At 56.8% G+C, this 23,097-nt stretch overlaps 1 protein-coding gene across 25 annotated transcripts in view; it reads right to left on the reverse strand.

Moving 5' to 3' along the window:
* Positions 1-22,141, reverse strand: part of NCOR2 (nuclear receptor corepressor 2) — a 222,354-nt gene extending 200,213 nt beyond the window's left edge. For 14 of the 25 annotated variants that reach the window (XM_082418149.1, XM_082418148.1, XM_082418135.1 and 11 more), the window contains exon 1: positions 21,818-22,140. The gene's annotated coding sequence lies outside the window, so the exon portion shown is untranslated. Of the gene's footprint in view, positions 1-21,817 lie in introns of all 25 variants that reach the window. The other 11 variants (XM_082418134.1, XM_082418153.1, XM_082418146.1 and 8 more) reach the window with 1 other exon arrangement.
* Between the last annotated feature and the right edge of the window lie 956 nt (positions 22,142-23,097).

Raw genomic sequence — 23,097 nt, forward strand, 5'->3', positions numbered from 1 at the left:
GCTACGGGGCGTGGGGCCATCTGCGGAGACAGCAGCCGACAGGAGCAATTAGACGCCAGGAAGGAGCCAGGATATCGACCGCTTCTGGAGAGAAGGGGGGCAGACGGGGGCTCGGGCCACACGGGTGTCGGCAGCCTGGCTCCCCGCCCAGCACAGGCCAAGTCAGGGCAGGCAGCACAGATCAGGCCGGGAGGGCCAGGGGCTTCGCTCCGAGGCCTGAGGAGGCCCAACACGGCAGCGCGGAGAAGCCATTTGTCCGTCTACCTGTCTGTCCACCACCGGCATCGCCAGCTGCAGACACCTGGAGCTCCCCTGACGCTTTCACTGCGTGGGCACCGTGCTAAGCCCTGTAAATTACTAACTGGTTTAATTCTTATAACCACCGTACACACGAGTTACTATGACTCTCCCCGTTTTACAGATGGGGGCAATGAGGCAGAGAGGCAAGAAACTGTACCCAGGGTTCCCACAGCTAAGATTTGCATCCAGACATCCACTTTAACCACACACCACCTCTGCCTGGGAGTCCCCTGAGGGGTGGGAGATAAGAGAGTGGGCTTTCTGGGAATGGGGCACGGGGGACTGCATGGGGTGGAAACTTCCAGAAGCCTCTGGAAGTCCCTCAGAGGCCCCATCATAGGCTCTCTGTAAAGCTAATTCAGTTTCCACCCTGTAGGAGCACAGGCCAAGGGCCCTACAATGCCAGCTGCTGGGTTCCCCCGGGAGGAGGCTGCCTGATGGTCAGCCGGAAGGGAAAACCACTGCAGAGCCTCCCACCCCGCCCCAGGCTTCCCTGACCAAGAGCAGGGTCTGGGCCATTAGTGGCTGCAGGGCAGGGCCGGGGGCTGCCTGGGAGAGCAGGGGTGTCATGGAACCAGCGATTGATCGCCAGAAGCAATTAATTGTCTGGGTCAAGAGATGGTGAAAGAGATTTGTCACTGGGGGCCCAGGGGATATTCCAATGAGTCCAGCAACCCAGGCGTGAGGGGTGGTTCCTGCTGACCTGGTCCTGAAGGGAGGTCAGGACTTCTGCACACTACTGGAGCACTCCACTCCTCCCCCACCCCGACAGGCCTCCCTCTGCACACTCCCACTCCCCAACACCAGCCCCTGACCCACCCCAGCATCTGTGACCCATGCACCAAGGGAACCAGCCCATCCTGCACAGATGGGGACAGAGAGGCCCAGCGAGGGAGTCCATACACAGAGTCCCAGCAGCCCGGGATCTGGCCTGAGACCCAGACCCAATCCCAGCTGCACCAGGTTCTAGCTGGGCGACCCCACGCCGGTGCCTAAATTCTGAGGCTGTTTCCTCTGCTATAAGGTGGAGGTGATGATAAGCAGGGGAGTTAAAACCAAGACGGCTCAGGCACAAATCCCAGCTCTACCATTTTGTTAAGCCTGAGGCTATCACCTTGCTCCTCCGAGCCTTGGTTTCCCCATCTGTAAAATGGGGGTGATGCCAAGGGCTACTTTGTGCGGAAATATACAGTCTGGCACACAGCAGGTGCTCAGTGCCAGCTCGCCATCAGGGTTCACCAGCCCGCCTCCCCAGGGACGCAAGCCCAGCCGCTCAGCACCTAGGACACCAGGCTCAAGCCCTGAGCCGGGTCAAGATGAGAATACCTGGGGCACAGACCCCAGCCCCAGCCTCTGAAGCACGACCCAGTGGGAGACGTAGACCACCATCCCCGACCGGGCTTGGCGACTGCCTGTCATGGAGAACAGAATCCCCTGGACACAAGGCCCTCCACCCAGATCCTCCACGGACAGAGCTGGAGGGGATACAGGGCATGGGCCTCCCCCGTGTGAGTCCCCCAGTGAGTCTCCCAGCTTTCACCCCCTCGTGTCTGCATCATTTCCCTCCACGCACACCCTGGGCACATGCGGCCCCTGGGACCCACTGTTTGGTGACAGTAAACACCCATAACATCTCCCTCGCTGCTCCCACTATACAGATGAGAAAACTGAGGCCCAAAGCACCCAGCAAAGGGCAGCCTCAAAGCCAGCTCTTTGTGATGTCCCACAGGACCTCAGCAGGTTCTCAGAAGCCCGGGTCACCGGGCCGGTGGGGGGCAACACTGAGTCACAGTGAGAAACTTGGTAGAAACTGAAAACAGCCCCAGAGGCCCCACGTACTGCCCAGAGTGAGTCGCGCTGATTCACAGCCAGGCTCTGTGTTGGAAAGTTCCTGCTTCTGTGGTGGAGTGGAGGTGGGGGACCCGGGGCACAGAACAGCCACTAGGCGAGCCGTGAACTGGCCCCAGGGCCTCTGGATCACATCCAGCCTCGCCCACCACCCAGCACCCCATCAGCCCCATCAGGGAAGTGCCCGGGGGGGAGGGGAGGGGAGAGCATGTTCTGGGCCACAGAAATAGGGACACAGCATGAAAAGGGACTCTAGGTGTTCCTGCCCTCCCCTGCCCAGGGCACAATCAAGATGTGAGATCCTAAGGCCCGATGCCCGGTCTTCATGCTAAAGACACTTGGGCCTGATCATTCGTCATTGTGGGGCTGCTCTGTGCACTGGAGGATGTTCACTGCATCTCTGGCGTCAACCCGCTATGCCTGTGACACCTCCTCCAGGCTGGGATAAACGAAATGTCTTCAGACACTGCCAAAAGAATCCTGGGGGCTATGTCGCCGCACTGACCCCACCCCTACCCTGACCCCTAAGGGCCTCTATTCCTAGGCAGGAAATAGCAGTCAGTGGCACCCATCCTCCCCTGGGCCGGCCCCTTGGTCTGGTCAGTTCCAGACAGGGTAGAACCCACTTGAGGAACAAGGGACCTGTGTCCAGGACCCGTCCTCACCCTCCTCCAGATCAGGCCAGGCCCGGTCTCGCTGCCAAGGGACCCATCAGCCGTCAACACTAACTGACCAAGCCCCTATTACGTTCTGACACCATTCCAGGCAGTGGGGGCCTAGCAGTGGACAAGACAGAGGCAGCTCCTGCTTCCTCGGAAGTGACCTGATGTGGGAAGGTTGACAACACACCAGGGGAAGGAATCAACCAAGAAACTTCACAGATCAACAACTACAGACCTAAGTGGGGGGCTGGGACAGTAGCTGCAGGGGGTGTGGGTGCTGCTTGATTGGGCAGCCAGGAGGTCCTCCTGAGGGTGACATCTCAGCTGAGACCTGATGGCAGCCGCCATGCCGATCGCAGGGAACAGCATCCCTGGTGGGGGAACAGCAAGTGCAGCGGCTGAGTGCAGAGGCCAGGGGTGGGGAGGGATGTGGCTGGAACAAGAGCCAGGAGATGGGTCAGTGAGGGTGAGCAGCTCCCCGGCACCCTTGGGGCCTCTGGGTTTATTCTCAGAGGAGGAGGAAAAAGGGAAGGGAGAGTGTGAGACAAGGAGCTGAAGATTCTCATTCTCCTTCGGACAGGATCCCTTTGCCTGCAGCATGGAGAGCACAGCAGGGACAAGAGCGGGTGGATTCAGGGGCCAGGAGGAGGCTGTGTGGGTGCCGAGCCAGACGGTGGAGGGGGGAGGTGGACCACAGTGTCTGGTCTGCCATTATGAAAGCAGGGAGGGTCTCGACCACAGGGGTCCCGCCCCCCACTAACAGCATATTGTTGTTTTTGTGTTGTTAGGGCCGAGGGGGTCTCCAAGGCAGGGTCCCCACCCTGGAACATCTCAGAAAGTGGCAGGGAGGTTTTTGGCTGTCCTGTGACTGGCACTCAGCCAGTGGGACAGTTCCATGCCACAAAAGTCACCCTCTCCACACAATCTTCAAATAACCTGGCTGTTAAAAAAAAACCTGCCAGAACCGATCCAGACACTAGCTTTTTCTTTAGCATCACTTTCATGTGTTTCCAGAACCGAAACGCTTCTGATCTCACTTGCATCGCATCGACACTTACTCATTCTGAGTGGGAGCCAGCAGCAGTTCCTCCCATTTCCTTTTATGCCACAGTGTACACTGATTGTTGTTATTGTTGTTGTTAATTCTGTGCAAAGTCAAGACCGTATTCAGGAGGAATTTCAGTGCCAAGGAGGAAAGGGGATTTTCCAAGTATATGCTCTAAATATCGTCAGGGGTTGTCAGGATGCTGTGTGGCTCTGGGTAAGTTAGCCGACCTTTCTGAGCCTTAGCTGTTTGCCTGTAACACAGGGAAAGTGATGATGCGATCGTTGCTAGCTCGTGAGATTGAGAGGATCAAACGAATTAACACGGCAAGTGCCTGCCGCTATGAGACCCGGAAAAGCACCTGGCCCTCGGGTCCATCATCACATGTGGCTGAAGGGGCTGGAGGTGGGTGGGGCAAAAGCCCCCAGCAGAGGCCCCGGCTGGGCAGGGGGTGGAGGAGAAAATCCCGCACTCCCTGCCTGGGCCAGGTGGCTCCTCGCCAGCCCGGCTTTCATCTCCAGGAGATAAGCCGCCTGCTCAAGTTCACGTTCGGGATCAAATGAACCCACTTAATCGCCTTAGGGATCTCCACTGAGCCGGCTCCTCGGGGACCTGGGGAGGAGGGCAGCTGAGCCCCTCCAGCCAAGACCCCCACCTGCACAGCCAGGCACGGAGAGGGTACCCTGCCCACCCTCAGCCCCAGCCCCGCACGGCCCGCTGCAGCACCCCCCCAAGGGCAGGTGTGTGCGCACTGGCCTTCCGAGTCTGTGCACACAGGTCACCTGCTCACCATCACAAAGCACCTACTGTGCGCCCCGTGCCCGGGCAAAGGTACTCTTAATCCCCACAGCCTCCCAGAAGGCAAGGGCTACCACGAATACCACTCTCCAGATGGGGAAGCTGAGGCCCGGAAAGGAAACAGCCAGCCCACGAAGGTGACAGAGCTCCTCGCGGGATTACCGGCAACCCTCAAGGCAACACCTCCCCCATTTCACAGATGAGGAGACTGAGGCAGGAACGGGCCTTAAGTCACCACCATATGCCGATGCCAAGCCGGGGCGGGTGGGCAATGTCCGTCTATGCCTGTTGGGGGGTTGGGTGGGGTTGCTCATGCCTGGCGTGATCCCAGCCACATCCTGGCACTTGGGACAGCTCCTGGCGCACAGTAGGTATCCAGTGAGCACAAGTGAATGAACAAAATCTACGTGCTGGACACAGACTCCAAGGACGACTCCCTCACGGGACCTCTCTGCCCTCCTAACAGCCCTCATATACCACAGGCGTCCTGGGGAGTGTCTGTGCCCCCCAGAGGACCCTGGGCAATGTCTGCAGTCATTCCTGGTTGTCACAATGGGTGGCGGGTACCACTGGTAGAGACCAGGGATGCCGCTAAACATTCTACAGTGTGCAGGACAGCCCCCCAAACAGAAGTACCCAGCCCAAACGGCAGCAATGCCCAGGTTGAGAAATCCTGCTTAATTGAGCACCTACAGTGTGCAGAGCTGCACAAAACCCCGCAAGGGGACGAGATCACAGGGGTGAGGTTTTCATGTCCAACGTCACACAACAACTGCAGGGCTGAGGAAGGTCCCGGGTCCAACTGACTCAACGCCCCACCCCAGAGCCGTCAATTACCCGCCCCATTCCTGAGGGTCCCGACCCACCAGGTCTAGAACTGCGGGCTGCAGAATCTAGATAGCTTCCTGTTCCCGAACTCTCCCCATGATCACTTCCAGGCAGCAAAGGTCTGAGCTGGTCCTTTCCATCAAAACCCACAGACACCAAGACGCCAACAGTCTCTCTCTCTGGGGGGGGGTGAGAACATGGTTGTATTTTGTGTGTATGTGTGTGTGTGTGTGTGTGTGTGCAGGCTTTTTTTGTGTCTTAATTTTCCAATTTATAGAGAACACGGGGACTTCCCTGGCGGTCCAGCGGTTAAGACCCTTGCCACGTGGTATGGCCAAAAATAAATAAAATAAGATAAAATAAAATAAAATAAAAATACAGAGAAGAGGTTGGTTCTGCTTCTGAAAATCAAGAAAGTCTTCTTCGTAAAGCAGCTGTCGAGCCACACGCCCTACCCAAGGCCTGGGCCGTGGGGAGATCTCACACCCCAGCGCAGAGGGCCAGCCGGGGGAGCCCCCCGCAGAACCTGCCAGCATCGGCTGGAAGAGCCACAAGCCAGCGGTCCCACTCCCAGGAATACGTGGAGGAGAAGAGCACGTGGGCACCTGGAGGCACTCAGAGACGCTCCAAACACGGCAATCAACCCAAGCGGTATCTAGGGAACGCACCAATCACGTGTCCTGTATCCCCATGACAAGATACTATCTCTACAGAAGTTAAAATTCATCAACTAGATCTAACTGCACCGACACGTCGCAAAATCCTATTTTCTTTTCTTTTTTTCTTTTTTGGCCACACCACGCAGCTCGAGGGATTTTAGTTCCCGACCAGGGATGGAACCCAGGCCCTCGGCAGTGAGAGCACGGAGTCCTAACCACTGGACCGCCAGGGAATTTTTAAAAATCACAATAACAGCTACGCGATTAGCCTTGTGTATTACACTTCTAATCCTGAAAATGATCCTAGAAAAGAGGTACTATTTCAGTCCCTATTTTACATATAGGGCAACTGAGGCACAGAGTGACACCTCACAGCTGGAAAGAGGCCAGGAGGGATGGGGACCCACGCCATCAGATTCCCTGCTCGGAACCACTCCAGTCTGCTTGCCTGTCTCAACGTGGAGAGGAAATTACTAGGCTGAGTTATATAAAAGCTGTCAATATTCGACCACTTCTGACCTACAAAACTGGCAGAGTCCTGTGGCTCATTCTAATAGCAAACTGCAGAGCGGCAAACACAGAAAGACACGCCACGTGCATCTTTCCAGCCTGGAGATGAGACGGGGGCCCCAGGCCGCGCAGGAAACCATGCAGAGGCCCGTGCAAGTGTGACAACATTTTTAGACGAGCACATGTCCAGTGGAGAAGTGGCAGTCTCTGGGGAGGAAACTCAAATGACCAGAAAGTCACCTGTAATTTTTCTTATTACTTTTTTTAATGAAAGGCAGCCGCCACCTTAGCTGGTGGCCCAGAGCCCGGCCTCCTGGACTCAGGCTGGCTAGAACATTCCCACTGTCTCCCCGTGGCAGCCTTTCTGCCCCCCAGACCCCATACAGCCCATCCACGAGCAGTGGTTCCCCAGGGCCTGGCCTCCAGAGCCTCCTCTTCAGGCGAGAGAAGCTCTCCCCACCTAAGGATCCAGTTTCATTTAATTGCAGGCTTCAGGTTTCTGGAAGCCGGCCCAGAGGCCTTCGGGCCGAAGGCGTGGGCCATTTTCTTCCTCTTTTCAATAAAGCCGGGAAGGAAGCAGCACGTGGCATCGCCCGTCAGCTCCGAGAATGTGGAGCACTTGCCCCCTGGGAGACCCCACCCAGGAGAATCATCTGTGGCTCGTCATGGCTGGGGCGGACAGGCTGGGGACACATTTTTTTTTTTCCTCTGGCCCTTCACTGGAGCCAGGTACCCCCAAGCGGATTTGAAGGAATGAAGAAAAAATGCACACACAAACATCCCTACTTCACACCACTCCCTCCCTGCTCCAAAACCCCCAAATGGTCATCTCTCTGCTTCTAGATTTTTTTTCTTGCATTTCAGTTTTTTTCTCCAGCACAGCCCTTTACAGTTTGCAGGTCCTTCTCTTCACTCCGTGTCCCTCACCCATAGCCCCAGGGCAAGGGCAAGACACGGAGCGGTCACCTGATTCCAAGGTCACTGGCTGCAGGGACACACACGGTCTAAATGACCAGGTGGCACCTGGCTGCTAGGGGTCTCAGGGAAGATGAGGGCTCTTGTTTGAGTTTCCTCTTGCTGCTGTAACAAATGATCACAAACGCGGTGGCCTGAAACAGCACAGATTTCTTATCTCATAGTGCTGGAGGTCAGAAGTCTGAAACGGATCTAACAGGGCGAAAATCAGGGTGCCAGCTGGGCTGTGTTCCCGCAGCAGGCTCTCGGCGAGCCCGCATTCCTCGTTTTTTCCAGCTTCTAGAGGCTGCCCGCACCCCTTGGCTCCTTGCCCCTTCCTCCATCCTCGAAGCCAGTAGCACAGCATCTTCAAATCTCTTGGACTAACCTCCTGCCTCCTCCATATAAGGACCTTTGTGAGCCCACCAGGATTATCCAGGATAACTTCCTCCACCTCAAGGTCAAATGATTGGCATCCTTAATTCCACCTGCAACCTTAATTCCCCTTTGCCATGTAACACAGCACAGTCACAGGTTCTGGGGTTTAGGGGCGTGCACATCTTTGGAGGAGACCATTATCCTCCTTCCCACAGGCTCCAAAGATCTCCGGGCCTCGAGGGAACTGCTCCAAAGGCCCACCCTACAAACCCTGAGCTCCAGCAGGCAAGTATTGAGTCCACGTGACTCAGTCTCTCCACTCCTACAGAGCAAGAACAGGCATACCCCGTTCTGTCATCTGTATGGTAAATACATACCCCAAGGGTGCCCAGTCTAGCCTTTGATGAAAATGTGAATCAGGCAGAGCCCTGTGGCTTATCACTAGAGACTTCCCTAAGACGACAACAAATAACTCATCAATCAATTTTCTTGGGCAACTTTTGTGGGTTTTGGGGACAAGTCACAAATCGCCCTATTGTTCATCCCCCACTTCAGCAAGATCCATAACAGGGAAGACGCCCTGTTGAAACCTTCATGTCCCTGCATTCTAGGTCAACAATGCCACTGGCACCAACAAAGCACACAACCTCTGGGAAAATGGAAGGCTTCACAAGGTTCAACTGACCGGCAGCACGACACTCATGCTTGGAAAACCACCCAAAGGACCAAGCCCTCACTACATAGCTGATGGGTGGTGAGCAGGGACTGGGGAAGCAGAGGCCACCCAATGTGCCCAGCAGCACGGCCACTAGGGGCATCCCTGGTGTGAGCCAGCACCCTCCCCCCATGGCTACCGATGACCACACCTCACTGACCCCTGCCCAAGAGCCGAGTCTCCAAGGACCTGGCAGTACGGACAGGGACAAGGTGAAACCTGCCCCGTGACAACATAATGATATTAACGATAATAGCCATCGCAACGCGAAAGATGATAGAGGACACGATGAAATGCTCTCCTTGCTTCAAAACCCTTGTGCGTCTCTTTCCTGCCAGGAAATCTGGGAGGAGGATGCCAAGGCCCAGAGAGGTTGTACAAAAATTACACAGCAACCCAGTAAACAAGATGGGTCTCAAATGCCCAGTGCCCACCCCATGGCCTGCCTCCCAGTCCAGGACCCTCCAGGCAGCTCCATCTCATCCTCCCCCACACCCCTCCCACCCTGCATCTGGAAAGGGCCCGTCTCCCCTCCCCAGGCTCCCTCAATGCCCCCCTCCCACTTACCTCCCCTCCAAGAAAAACACTACCCGTCCCCCCCAGTGTCAAACCACCCACCAAGCCCTCCACACCTCCCTGGCTGCCATGCAAATACCGTGGAGGCGCTCCTTACAGCACAGGGAGCTCAGAGGCATCCCGGACACATGGCCAGGGGCTCAGGGGCACAGAGAGGGCAACGGGGGCCCAAAGGTCACACAGTAAACCTGCAGAGCAGCGCCTGGGGTGCACATACGCTTCCACCTCGGCATTCCCACTGGGAGAAGCACAGTTCCAGGAGGCGCTGCAGCAAGGGGGCAGCAGCCAGAGCCCAGGTGCCATGAGATGCAGCTTCCTGCCCGCCGCTGCGGCTGCTATTTATAGTCTAGATAGCGGGGTCAGCTTCCTGCAAGGCAGAGCCCAGGAGCCTGCAGGGAGCCTGGGAGTGTGACCTCGAGGGAAACAGGCCAGGCCAGGGCAGAGAGGTGAGCTGAGGTGCCCAGGGCTGGGCACATGGTGGACCCAGGCCGACCCCCCTGCCCGGGGATCCACAGTCCACGGGAAAGGGAGACAGGAGGAAAGGCCAGGTCCTGCCTGTGACAGTCACCCACCAAGGAAAGCGCTTACAAGCCATGTGCCCTGAACCAATGACATCACCACTCTGTGCCTTGATTCTACCATCATTAAACAGGGAAATTAACAGTTCTGGCCACAACTGTCATTGTGGTCATTGTGGGGCTCTGGTTATTGTGGGGCTTAAATGAGCTAACATACAACAACACGGAGTGAGCTCGCCCATAAAACCTCTGTCAGCCCAGCCCCCAGCCCTGCCCAGAGACCAGACAAGGAAGGTGGGGAGGGAGATGGCATGCACACAACCTGTCCACGGCAGGTCACCATCATAGAGGCCACCCCAGGTGCCCTAATCCACCCCACTCCCCTAGGAGGCAGGGAAGACATTTACCCCCATTTTACAGATGCAGAAACTGAGGCACAGAGTGAAAGAAGAACCCAGCCCAAGAAAGGGAGAAAGGTTCCTCCTGCCCCTGGGTTCCGTGAAGTTACCTGGGGCCTTCTCTCTCAGCAAACAACAGACAGGCCTCTCAGGCCCTGGGAATGCCCCCCTCGGACCCTGCAGAGCTTACCTTCCTGTGATGGAGGGGATGGGCGCATGGGGCCAGGAAGGAGACGTCTCAGGTCACAAGAGCATCCAGAGGCCACCTGCCTAAGGGAACATGGGCTTAAAGTCCCCCAGGCACCTGGAGTCATCCAGCTATGATGTCTCACCCTTCCTCTAAAAACCAGCACGGCAAACTGACACCACCACCACCAAGCACCGATCGGATTGAAGTCTTTCTCTGTGCTCTCAGTGTCAGGCAGCAAGCCCCTTCCTGTGTGACCTCACTTAACGCTCCCAACAGCCTCGAGAGACGAGCAATCTGATTGTGCCCATTTCATGGGTGGGAAAACTGAGGCCTCAAGTAGCCAGGACCTTATTTTCTCAAACCCCAGCTACTCCAGAGCTCAGGAATCAGCTCTGCTCTGCAGGGGACTGTCATGACCACCCACAGAGAGACAGGGAGGGAGCAGCTGAAGGCCCAGCGAGCTCCGGGGGTCTGAGGAGGGCCACAGGTGAGGGAAAAGGTATCAGATGCAGGGAAAGACAGACAACTTGGGATCCCAAGACATCCTGCATTGGGATGCCAGGTCAGGCCGTGCCCAGCCAGAACCTGACATTTGACACATTTATTGGGCACCTACTCTGTGTCCAGAGCCGTTCTAGAATGGCGATGCAGCAGGGAATGTGGACCAAAGTCCCTGCCCTTCTGGAACATGCATTCTAGCAGGGATGACAGACAACAGCAAGTTAAACAGATAAAACCACAGTTCATCAGAAGGAGACACGTGAAGGAGGGAAGGAGAGGCCTTGAGGAGGAGAGGGTACAATTTTAATTAAGACCAGAGAAGGACCCACAGAAAAGATGACATCTGAGCAAAGATGGCAAATAAATGACGCAAGTCACACGGACACCTGGGGGAAGAGTGTTGCAGGCAGAACAAGTGCAAAGATCCTGAGGCAGGCACATGTCAGGTGCATTTCAACAAGGAGGTCAGTGTGGCTGGTACAGAGTGTGAGCAAGGGGAGAAGATCAGAAAGGGAATTGGTGGTTGGTGGGGGGCACAGACTGTGCAGGGTCTTGTAGGCAAGATAAAGAGTTGGCTTTTATGCTGTCTGAGATAGGAGGGCTCTGAGCACAGGAGGGACAGGCCTGAAAGAAAACCCTCTGGCTGCCATGTGCGGAACAGATGGTCAGGCTGACTGGTGAGGAGGCTACTGCAATAGTCCAAGCAAGTGATGATGAGAGCTGTATTAGGTTCCTGGAGCTGCTATAACAACTTATCACAAACTAGGTGGCTTAAAACAATACAAATTTATTCTCTCATAGCTATGGAGGTCAGAAGTCTGAAATCAAGGTGTCGGGTGGAGTGGTCCCTTCTGGAGGCTCCGAGGGAGTCTGTTCCATGGATCTAGCCAGCAACCCTCGGCTTGTAGACGCATCACTCCATTCTCTGCCTCCGTCTTCACACGACTTTCTATTCTTATAAGGACACCAGTCCTATTGGATTTAAGGCCACCCTACTCCAGCATGACCTCATCTTAACTAATTACATCATCTGCAACGACCCTATTTCCAAATAAGGTCTCCTTCTGAGGTTCTGGGAAGCACATGAATTGGGGGAGGGGACACTATTCCACCCAGTATGGTGGCCTAGACGGAGAGCAGGCAGAGAAGTGGGCAAAAGTGAAAATGGTTAAGAATACTTAGGAGGGTGGGAGACGGCGTCAGTGGGTGTGGGGGGCAGGAAAAAGTGGGCACCTCTCAATCTCTCCCCCCGCTTTCATCCTCCCCTAGTTTAACTGGTCACAGGAGTAACCCAGGAGTCACCACCACACCTAATTCCCACCAGAACCCCACCCTGAAAACCTGGCCCAAGCCCCCAGGACCCTGGGGACTCCTGACTCCCGCTGGGCTCTGCAGCATCCTTCCAGGGCCCCCGCTCCGCTCCTGGCCTGGTGGCCTGGCAGACGAGCCCCACTGAGCCCCAGGCCAGCACATCCCCGGCCCCCCACCTTGGCCCAGCAGGCTCGCCTCGTTAGCCTAACGAGCAGGGCCGCGGTGCCAGGCAGTTGCCATGGCCACGGAGACAGCAGCACTGGGCGATGCTCCCGGAGGGTCTGTGGCAGGCACCGGAGTTCAGCGTGAGGGCAAGCAGGGACCCCCGAGGCACCCCCTCCCCACGGGGCCCCCTGCTGTGTGCACCCTCGGGCCTGGCCTCAGGGACTTCTGACTGCCATCATCTCCCAGAGAGGCCCCCTGGGCCACAAAGAAAAACCCATTCCCCTCCCACCCACCCTTCCTGACCTCCTGGCCAGAAGTCCCCCCGCCCCCAATATAGCACACAGTTATTGCAGGGGTGGCCGCCAAGGGGAGGTCGGAGGTCAGCAGACGCCGGGGCAGACAGGCCTCCAAGGCAGTGAGAAGGGCCTGCATTTCATGCAAGAAGCGCCGGGAAACCCTGAGGGCTCATGGGGCTCTGAGTCAGGTCAGGGCACTCACCCACAGGGTCCACCCAGCAGCTCTGCACAGAAAAGACTGGGGGCAGGATGGAGGCTTCTGCAGGCGCTGGGCGGGTGAGAGGGCAGCTGGGGTGACCCCCAGCTCTCTGGCTCGGCCCCACACTCAGGGAGGAAGCCCAGGCTGGGGGGTCTGGGGGCGAGGGGGGACCGCGGGTCCGTTTTGGGACAGATCGGGCCTGAAGCCCCTTTGGGACAAAGGGAAGGAGGCTGCTGGATCCACCTGCCTGGCCCCAGGGCGGGCTCTGTGGGTTTATGAGCCGCAGACAGCAAGGAGAGGGACTAAGACACAGCCTGAAGGACGGACTCACGCCTCAAATAGCCCCTCAGCTCCCTTTGCCTCACCAGACCCTCTGAGGCCGTGTATCATTCATCACCCCATTTCACTGGTGAGTAAACTGAGAAGCTCTGCACAGAGGCTCCATTACCTGTCCTAGGCTGCATCGCACAGCCAGTAAGAGGCAGACACCGGACTCCGCCCCGTGGCTCATTTGAGCTCCGTTCGCAAGCCCTAAAACACAAACACACGTCACCAAAAACCAAGCCAACCCCAGGAGACAAGAGGCAGAGAACCTGGGCCCCCGGGTCTCCGGGAGACACACCCACACATGCCCTCCAGTGGGCGGCCAGTTGCTGGTCTCATCTGATTCCACCCGTGGGTTACTTTGTCCCCCACTTCCTTTCCAGCTCAGAGAAATATCCCAGGGTCAACAGAAGGAAGCAGAAACACTGCAAAGCATCCGCAGAGCACCAAGGCTGGAAGCAGAGCCCAGAGGCCCCTCCATGTGGACACACCCGCAGCACTGCCACTGCAGCAATTCCAAGATCCCTGGGCCCCGGATATGGAACAGACAGGAGTGACCCTCCACCCAGGAGTGGGAAGCTCGTCACCTACCCCACTGCAGGGTCTTCCCTCAGGCCAAGTGGCTCCCAAGGGCCCCGGGGCCTCCAATAGGGATCCTGCACCTTCCAACTCACTCACTGTCACCTTCCCAAGTCTGACCCAGGATGGACACCCAAAGACCCTGGTTCTTGCCCAGGGTATGACCTTGGTTAAGACACTCCATGGGGCCTTGATTTCCTTCTGGAATCATCTGTTAGGAGACCACCCACTCACCACCCCGCAGGCACTCAGGGGGAACAAACCTGGAAACATCTCACAAGTGTTTTCCTCTCCTTTACTCCTGTCTGCTCCAGCCCACCCCTCAAGAACTGAGAAAACTGTCAGGAATGCATAGGATAAGGTAAAATCAGAGCGCAAGGGGCTTCCCTGGTGGCGCAGTGGTTAAGAATCCGCCCGCCAATGCAGGGAACACGGGTTCGAGCCCTGTTCTGGGAAGATCCCACATGCCGCGGAGCAGCTAAGCCCATGCGCCACAACTACTGAGCCTGTGCTCCAGAGCCCATGAGCCACGACTACTGAAGCCCACGCGCCTAAAGCCCAGGCTCCACAACAAGAGAAGCCACCACAATGAGAAGCCCGCGCAGTGCAATGAAGAGTAGCCCCCGCTGGCCGCAACTAGAGAAAGCCCGCGCGCAGCAACAAAGACCCAACGTTGCCAAACATTAATTAATTAATCAGTTAATTATTTTTTTAAAAAATCAGAGAGCAAGGTCAAGACAAAAAGAAAAATCAGGGACAAACCAATCTGAAATCAGGATGAAGTCGGTAAAACCAAAACACAGACCAGATCAGATTGCTGAAGGCAGGCTGCAGACTTGGCTCCGAGCGTCCTAACAGTCAAAGCAAAGAGGGAAACAAGATGGATTCTAAGTGACTTTGCAAAAATTTGTGAAAACTATGTAGCACCACACAGAAGGTGTTACAGCAACTCTGTAGTGCTGGACAGAAGGGATTATAGCCTCAAACATCATCTAAGAGGCAAAAAAATGGTGCCAAAGGTCATCTGCTTTAACCATCCCCACTGCCCTACTGCGTTCTTCAACAGCATCAGCATAACTCAGCAAGAACAGCGAGCCAGGCAGAAGGAGGGGTTTTCGGGCCCTCAAACTCATCAGGGCCCCAGTTTCCTTGACATAACCCTGGAAGGTTATGCTGAAGTTAAAAAGAATGTGGGAGCTCTCTATCAGGGGTCGGCAAATGTCTTCTGTAAAGGCCAGGAGAATCAATATTCTAGCCTTTGGAGGCCTTCCGGCCTCTGTCACAACTCCGCAATTTTGCAGCTATAGCCTGAAAACCACCACAGACTACATATGAATGAATGGGCATGGCTGCATTCCAATAAAACTTTACTTCCAGACACTGAAATTTGAATTTCACTTAATTTCACACGTCACAAAATACTCTTCTTCTTTTTATTTTTTTCAACCACCAAAAAATGTAAAAACCATTCTTAGCTTGCGCACCATATAAAAACTGGAGGTGGGCTGGATCTGGCCCATGGGCCATAGTTTGCTAACCCCTGCCCTCTATATATTCCAGAATAAACTCCTAAGATGTATTATAATTTAAAGGAGGAAAGTAAGATGTGAACAGGGTGTGATATCATTTGTGTGCTTGTTTTTCAACGGAGCACACACATCCAAGTCCCTGTGAGGTGGACATATGGCCAGAGCATCTCTGAGAGGAAACTTTTCCCATGTGTATCTGCCTTGGGGGACAGAAAAACGGGAGGGCAGGAACAGGAATGAGACTTCCCTCGACACCTCTGGGCTCTGTTTTAATTTTTTAACAGGCCCATGCTTTTTCTTGTAGTAAAATACGTTTTTGTAAAGCCCGAGGCAAGTGGCAGGGTTTCAGTGCGTTACTTTTTGGTTTTCTGTATTTTTCAAATGACAAATAAAAGTAACGTTATCCCCCCACGCCAAAAAAAAAAGTTAATCTAGTTGTTATCTACATGGAAAGACGTCCATAATGTGTTAATTCATAGCAGAAAAACATATGGACCATGGCGGCCCCTATGGGAAGCAGGCCTTCCGGATGTATCTGCAGGTGCAGAAACAGACAAGGGGGGGCTGGACCATCATCTCTACGAACCGGGATTCCTCTGAGCCTGAGTCCAAGACCCATGGACCTGAGCTCAGCTCCCAGTGGGAGTTGCCCGCACTTTGCACAGACCTGGGGCTGTCTCCTGTGCTCGAGAAATGACAGCCAGGGAAGGAAGTGGGGGACACTGAGCCAGCTCTCCAGTCTCAGGGACGGTGGCCTGGTAGGACCAAGAAGGGTGAGAACATCATCCAGCCAGTGGCCTGAATACAGGCGTTTGGCCCTGAGTCAACAGAGAAGGCAAGGCTCTAAGGTCAAGCTGCCCAAGAGGGACGGTGCCCACTAGTCACATTTTAAACGTATTAAAATCAAGTAGCAAATAACATTCAGATCCTAGATGGCACTAACATCACTTCAGGTGCTCAGCGCCACCTGAAAAGTGGAGAGTGGCTGAGGTGTTGGGCAGATGGGGCAGGTCCGGAACGTTCGCATCATCACAGAAAGGTCTCCTGGCCAGAGCTGCCCCAGAGGCTGGTGGGACAGGAGGGGGTGGAGACATTAGGAAGGGGGGCAAGGGGAGGTGGACGGAGGGCAGAGGAGCCCGGGCCAGCACCCGGGAGAGCCTGGGGCTTTGCTGGGAAACAGGACCACACAAGGGGGGGGGGGGGTGTCCTTCCAAGATGACAAGGATCCAGTGGCACCAGGCAGAGAAAAAACACACAGAAGAAGGAAAACACTCAGCTGCTAAGAGCCAGGCCCTGCTCCCATACACGGAATCTTGTTTCATCATCCAGCCCTGGGCCTTCTCATCAGGGCAGCCAGCAGGCACAGCCACATGTGGCTTTTTAAATTTAAGTTAATTAACATGGAATAAAATTACCAGTTCCGACAGCGCTAGCCACGTGCTCAAGAGCCCCACACACCTAGTGGCTCCGGGACAGCAAAGATCTAGAACAGTTCCCACCATCGCTGGGAGCGACTGGGCAGCGCAGCTATGGACGGTCCTCTGAGGGGGCGATATTTTCCACCCCTCCCCCACTTAAGGATAAGGAAACTGAGGTCGGAAGTTCAGAGACTTGGCTGAGTTTTTAACTGAGGGAAGCAGGATTTGAATCAGGTCTGACTTCAAAGGAGCCCCTTCTAGAACCATCCCCGCCCCCCCGCTGCCAGGTGAAGGGGAAACTCGGCCCCCCCCCAGGAGGCTCCCTGTGTCCTCCCCATCAGTCTTTCCCCCACTTTCCAGGCTGCCCAAGCCCTCCAAGTTCAGTGCCTGACAGGCACTGGGGGATTAAAGGCGGAATGGAAAAACCTCAGCCTTCAAGGGCCCAGGGAGAGAGCTGGGCACATCTGTGAATCACCAACCAGCCCGACAGGAGAGGAGCCTGCCGCCTCCAGAGAGCAACAAGCCCAGGCCTGGGGCTCAGGTGAAGAGACTATGCCGTGAGAGGATGCCTGCCAGCAGCCCTTTAGAGGGAGGAAGGGGTTGTGTCCAGCCAGCCTGTCAGGGAGGACCTGGGGTGAACAATAAATTCTACAGCGGGAAGCCTTTCCTCTCCAATGGCTGGTGGGGGGCAAAGTAGCAACAGCTCCTGTGATAGATCATGACGTCCATGGGGTCCTCACAACAACAAAATCAGAAGTAGCATCATCATCATCATCATCATCATCATCATCCCCATCTTAGAGATAAGCAAACTGAGGCTCAGAGAAGTTAGGCAACCAGTCCAGAGTCACACAGCTTGAAACTGTAGGGCCGAACATCAAACCCAGCGCTCTCACTTTCAGCCCCTTAATCCTCTCCCCTACCCCCAGTGGGCACTGTGCCCAGTGTACAGACCAGGGTACCCAAACTCTCAGAGGGGCAGGGACCAGCCCCAGGGCACTCTGCTTGCACATCGCTAAGCTGGAACTTCAACTCACCAGAACTTGAAATGATCAGAGGTGCGGATCTCTCGGACAAAACACTCCCAGACTGTCCTCTACTGTTGGTTTAGGATGATTCTTTATGGATCTATAAACCGAAAGTTCCTTCCCCCAGGGCTAGCCTGAGCCCAGCTGGGCGTGGTGGTATGGAAGTGCTCAGGCAGAAAAGCCTCACTTTGGTCTAAAAGAAAGATAATGATGATGATTTTGATCATCATAAGCAAAAGTCACACCACCACGCGACCTTGGGCTGGCCTGGCACCTCTGACCTGCGCCCTCATCTGGAAAATAGGAAAAAGCTGTCATCCGCCCCAGGACCTCTCAAGGTCTCCAGCTACAAAGTACCCCAGGGCTGCCCGCCAGCGTACAGACACTCATCTGATACAGCTTTCTGGAGTCCCGTTATATGCCACGCTAAATAATTCAAAACCATGTTTTCATTTCAAAATAAACACAGCCCCATCGCCAGCGCGAATGCCAAATTTGCATGAATGTTTAAGATAAAAGGAGACTTCAAAGAAACTTCAGACCTGCCTCTGGCACTGCCCCTCCCCAAATCCTGGAAAGAACAAGTTCTCAGTCTCCGGGCCCCCTGGGGCAAAGATCTGCAGGTGCTGCTCAAATAAGAAACATAATTTCTTTTTTCCTATCCTCTATGGCAGCTCTACAGAGCAGGTCTGCAGTATGTTCATTCTTGCTGCACCAATGCAACCATGAGTAATCCCAGGTCTTAATTCTTAGCTCCACATCCAAACTGTGTGACCTTGGGCAAGTCATTTAACCTCTCTGGGTTTCCATTTCACCATCTATAAAATGGGATAATAATAGCCCTGACCTCACAGGATGGTAATGAAGAGTAAAGGGGTAGATTCCTGTTGAGGGCAGATCCTGGCACATAGTAAGTGCTTTCTAAGTGTTGGCTGTTATTACTATTGCATTATACATAGTATTTTCCAGCTCCTAGGCCAAAAGTTCACTTGACAGGTTGTAAAGTCCCTTCCCCCCCTCCAAGGGTCACTTCCCTGGGGGCTCCACATACCCACCCATGGTACAAGCCTTTTAAGATGGCACCCCTGGCCTGACCCTGGGCAGCCTGGCCCTCCCCAAGCAGCAGCCCAGGCTCAGGTCCCCTCCTGGCCCCCTTTCCTGGGCTCCTGGGGCAGGAATGACCAGTTCCCGCAAGCTGTTCCCCTTGCAGGGAGTCCAGTCTCGGAGGTGTCACCTGGGGAGGCTGCTGTTGGCATTAGAGAGATGAAGAGGAAACAGAGGAGGAGGGAAAAACACACACAAATAAAAGCTCTCAACCCCCTACTGTCAGAGGCAGCATTTGATGTGGGGGACTTTCTGTTCTCAGAGCTCTTGGAAGGAAGCGGTGAGAGTCCCAGCTCTCCTGCCTATGCATCTCTGCTTCTTAAGAAGGGAGCCCCCTCCAACTTCTCCACCCACAGGCCTCAGGTCTGGGTGGGAACACAGCACAGGGTACCTCCCCCGTGCAACTCGCAGTCGGGGGCGGGGCGGGGCGGGGAGGGGGGTGGTGGTGGATCCGGACCAGGCAGCCTCCACATCCAGCCTGAATGGCAAGACGCTGGGGGCCGGGACTCCTGGGGCCTCTTTCCAATGCCAGCCAGCGGGCAAGCATCAGCCCCGCCAGTCCTCCCACCCCCATGCCCTGGGAACAATCAAGCCTTCCCAGCTCGGGCCTTTCACGCAGCTAAATTCGTGTTTGCAGAGCTCTCAGAAATCTTTAGGAGGTGGTATGAGTATTATTAATTGGGCGAAAAGAACGGATTATGCCAAATAAATCCTTCCCACGTAGCCAAACCCTCGCTGAGGGAGGGAGGGGGGTGCGCGCTGCCCCACGAGGGGTCTCCATCCCTCAGCGGGGCCTGACAGCCACATTACCATTTACATGGATTTATCAATAGTATTGATCCCGGAGCAAGCGTAAATAGCTCGGTGGGAAGAGGCCGGGGCTGGGGCCCGCTGCGTTCCCGCCCCCACGTCTGGGTACCGCAGGCTCCCCGGGCACCCGGCGGCGGCGGTGGTTAAGTTTCCAAGCAGGGACACGGCAGCCGGCGCGGGGAAGCCAGACAGCGCCCGGGATGCCCTGGCAGCCGCCCCACCGCCGCCGCCGATTCCCCGCTCACCGCCGGCTCCGGGCCAGCCGGACTCGGTCTGTGCATCTGTTCAATGGGCTGAAGACGTCACCTGCCCTTCTCTGTCCTCACCGGGAAAAGCAAAGGGGGGTGCAAAGAAGACCCCTTCCCTTCACCAGATCTCCAGGCAAAATGCAAGGCAGCCCCTTCTCACAAAATGTCCAGGCCATTGGATTAAAGTCCAAGTTTTAGAACCCAGGAATCATAACAACAACAGTAACAGTGGTTGTAGTAACACATATACAAATACCTTCTATGTATTACCACCTCACTTCTCACAACAACCCTCTGAACTCGGTACTATTTTTACCCCACTTTACAGACGAGAAGCCTGAGGCACAGAGAAGTTGAGTAATTCGTCCAGGGTCACACTGCCAGTAAAGTGGCAAAAGTATGATTCCAACCCAAGGCGTTGAGTTGCAGAGTCGGCTGTGAATGGCTCAGCTATCCCAGCTCACATCTCTTCCTTCCTCTGAGGGCTCTCCCCGCACCCACCAATCCAAAAAAAAAAGAAAAAAAGAAAAAGAAAAAAAAAGGCCACCCACGACGAGGTACACAACAATGCCCTGGAACGCCCTCCCAGCTCACTCCTGGCCCGGAGAGCCCCTTCTATCAAAGCAGCCGCGGGGACCCAGATCTGGTTTTAAAAGGGCAAAGTCAAGGCCACCGATAACACAACCCAACGAGCCCAGAACTCCACAGGGATCCTCTCCCCTTCCCTCCTCCCTGCCTCCCTCACACATCCTTCCTCCAAATCTGCAAAAGGGAAAGAAAAAAAAAAATCATAATAAAACCAGTTCTCACCAACAGGGGTGGAGGAGGAGGGGGAGGAAGGGAGGAGGCTGAGCCGACAGAACAGATCCGCCTCCGCTGCCTGCACCAGACCCTCGGAGAGCAGGAGCGCACGACAGGCGGCGGGAGGGCCCTCGCTTCCAAAAAAATAAACCTACAATGTAAAAATAACGCCGGGCGCCCCACGCTAATTGGGCCCGGGCGACAGCAGCTCACAGGTACAGCGTGTCTCTCCCGCCCGCCCGCCTGCCTAGCCCTCTCTCCCTCCCTCGGGCCTTTTCCTGCAAGCGTCCGGGGTTGGGAAGGCGCGCCCCACGGGTCCCCCCCACTCCCCTCCAAGTCTCTGGGGGTGCTCCCCCAGCACCAGGGCCTGGGGCCTCCGGGTCCAGCCCAAGTGGGATCAGCTCCGAATTCCAACTTCCCAAACTAGTGGCATCCCAAGTATCCGCACAGCCTGGGGGAGGGACCAGGAGGCGGCCCAATGAGGCGTCACCAGCCGCGGGAGGCAGGCCCAGACACCAGGAACACCAGCCCACGGGGGAGGGGGGAGCAAGGGGTGCCTCTCCCCGGAGACCCCCACCCAGAGCCCTCCGGTCCCTCGTCCAGGAGCGCCACCGCCAACACCCCCTCCCCGGTGGCGGGAACCCCCCAGGCGCCTTCCGCAGCAGCCAGGCCGGGGAGCCGAGGGTGCCATCTCCAGGGGCTCCCCATAGCCGCACTGCCCGCTGGAAAATAAGGCGCAGTGTCACCCCCCTAAGTCCGAGGCCGCTTGGGGAGGAGGGAGGCGCATGGCGGCCATGCCCCCAGGGCTGTGGCACACGGCGGGGGGCTGCCCTACGCAGTTCCAGGGCGCCCCCCGCCTGCCCACCCCCACGCCACTTCCCTCCTGCCCGCCCCCTCGCTGGGGAGCTGGAGTTCCCCTAAGTTCCCCGGCACCTCCACGCACGCGGGCCGCAGTGTCTACGAGGCGCCTCACTCCCCAGCAGGCCACCCCCGAGAGCGCCAACTCGGGAGTGCAGGGGCCCCGCCAACTCCGCCGCGTGCGCCGCCCGATCTTCCCCGATTCCCCCGGAAGCGCGCCCTGCGCCTCACCCCGGCCCTCCGCGGGGACCCCCGGCCCCAACTCACCTCGCGGAGGTGGAGGCGGCGGCGCCCGAGATCGGGGTGCGCTCGGGCTGCCCGGGCGCTCAGGCAAGTGGCGGTGCCGATCGGGCTGGGGGCGCGCAGCAGGCCCGGCCTCCAGCCGGGGCGCGATCCTCCCGCCGCCGCCTCCTAGGGCGCCAGCCCCGGGTCCCTGGTCCGCAACTTGGCGCGCATCGCGGGGCGCAGGGCGCGGGCGCACGGCTCAGGCGGGACGCGGGCGGACGCGGGGCTCCGGTGCGGCCCGGCCTGCCCGCGGCTCCGCTCCGCGGCGGCGGCGGCGGCGGCGGCGGCGGCGGCGGCGGCGGTGGCGGCGGCGGCGGCGGCGGCGGCGGCGGGAGGGGGAGGAGGGGGCGGGGCAGGAGCCCGGGAGGCGGCGGCTCAGCCTCCCGGCTCCTGGCTCCCCGCCCGCACAGACGCGCCCCGGCCCGGCCCCCTCGGGCTCCTTAAAGGGCCCGCGTCGCCACCCCTGGGCCTGCGCGCACCCACTCGCGCGTGCACGGGCTGCCACACAGATACACACACACTTGGGCGCGACGCCGAGTTTCTTTTTAGCAGCTCCGCGAAGGAGGAAGGAGGGGGAAAGCGCCTCCCCATCCCGCCCCCTCCTCCTCCTGCGGCCCGTACGCCCTCCTCCTCCCCAGCCCCAGATACTTCTCCGGAATAGCGTTTCAGCTATTAAATTATAACTCTGGAGCGGCCAGTGCATGGGGAGGGGTCATATGGTGAGGGCCTTTAAGGGACCCACACAGCTGCGCAGCGACACCCACGGTGGAGCTCCCTCTGGGGGCTCTGGCGCACAGTAGGGCGCAGAACTCTCACCAGTGGACATTCACACACTGGGCCTCAGCAGAGAGAACATCTAACCCAGGTGAACACGTGGGGAAACTCGCAAAACCCCGCAGACGGGAGCGTAGCCTAGGACATAGACTCATAAGACATAAGGTCACCACAGATAAACAAACCCCGGACACAGGAGTTCACACACGCAGGCATACACACACACACACACACACACACACACACACACACACACACTAGAATGTCCGTTTCTAGAGGGCGAGGATTTCTGACTACTTGTTCACGGCCGTTTCACAGTAAGGACGCAGTGCGTTGCGTGAACTCCCATTTGGGGACTTTCAGGGACACAAATGCACAGACACGATGCTGCAAGCCTGTGGTCGAGCACACACAGCACGAGTAGGCAGGGTCACAGACGAGCACACATGTGGACACTCGCCCGCGCACACGCAGGCGCTCACCGCTCC

This window comes from Balaenoptera physalus (genome assembly GCF_965194825.1).
Source record: "Balaenoptera physalus genome assembly, chromosome: 12".
Lineage (NCBI taxonomy): Eukaryota > Metazoa > Chordata > Mammalia > Artiodactyla > Balaenopteridae > Balaenoptera > Balaenoptera physalus.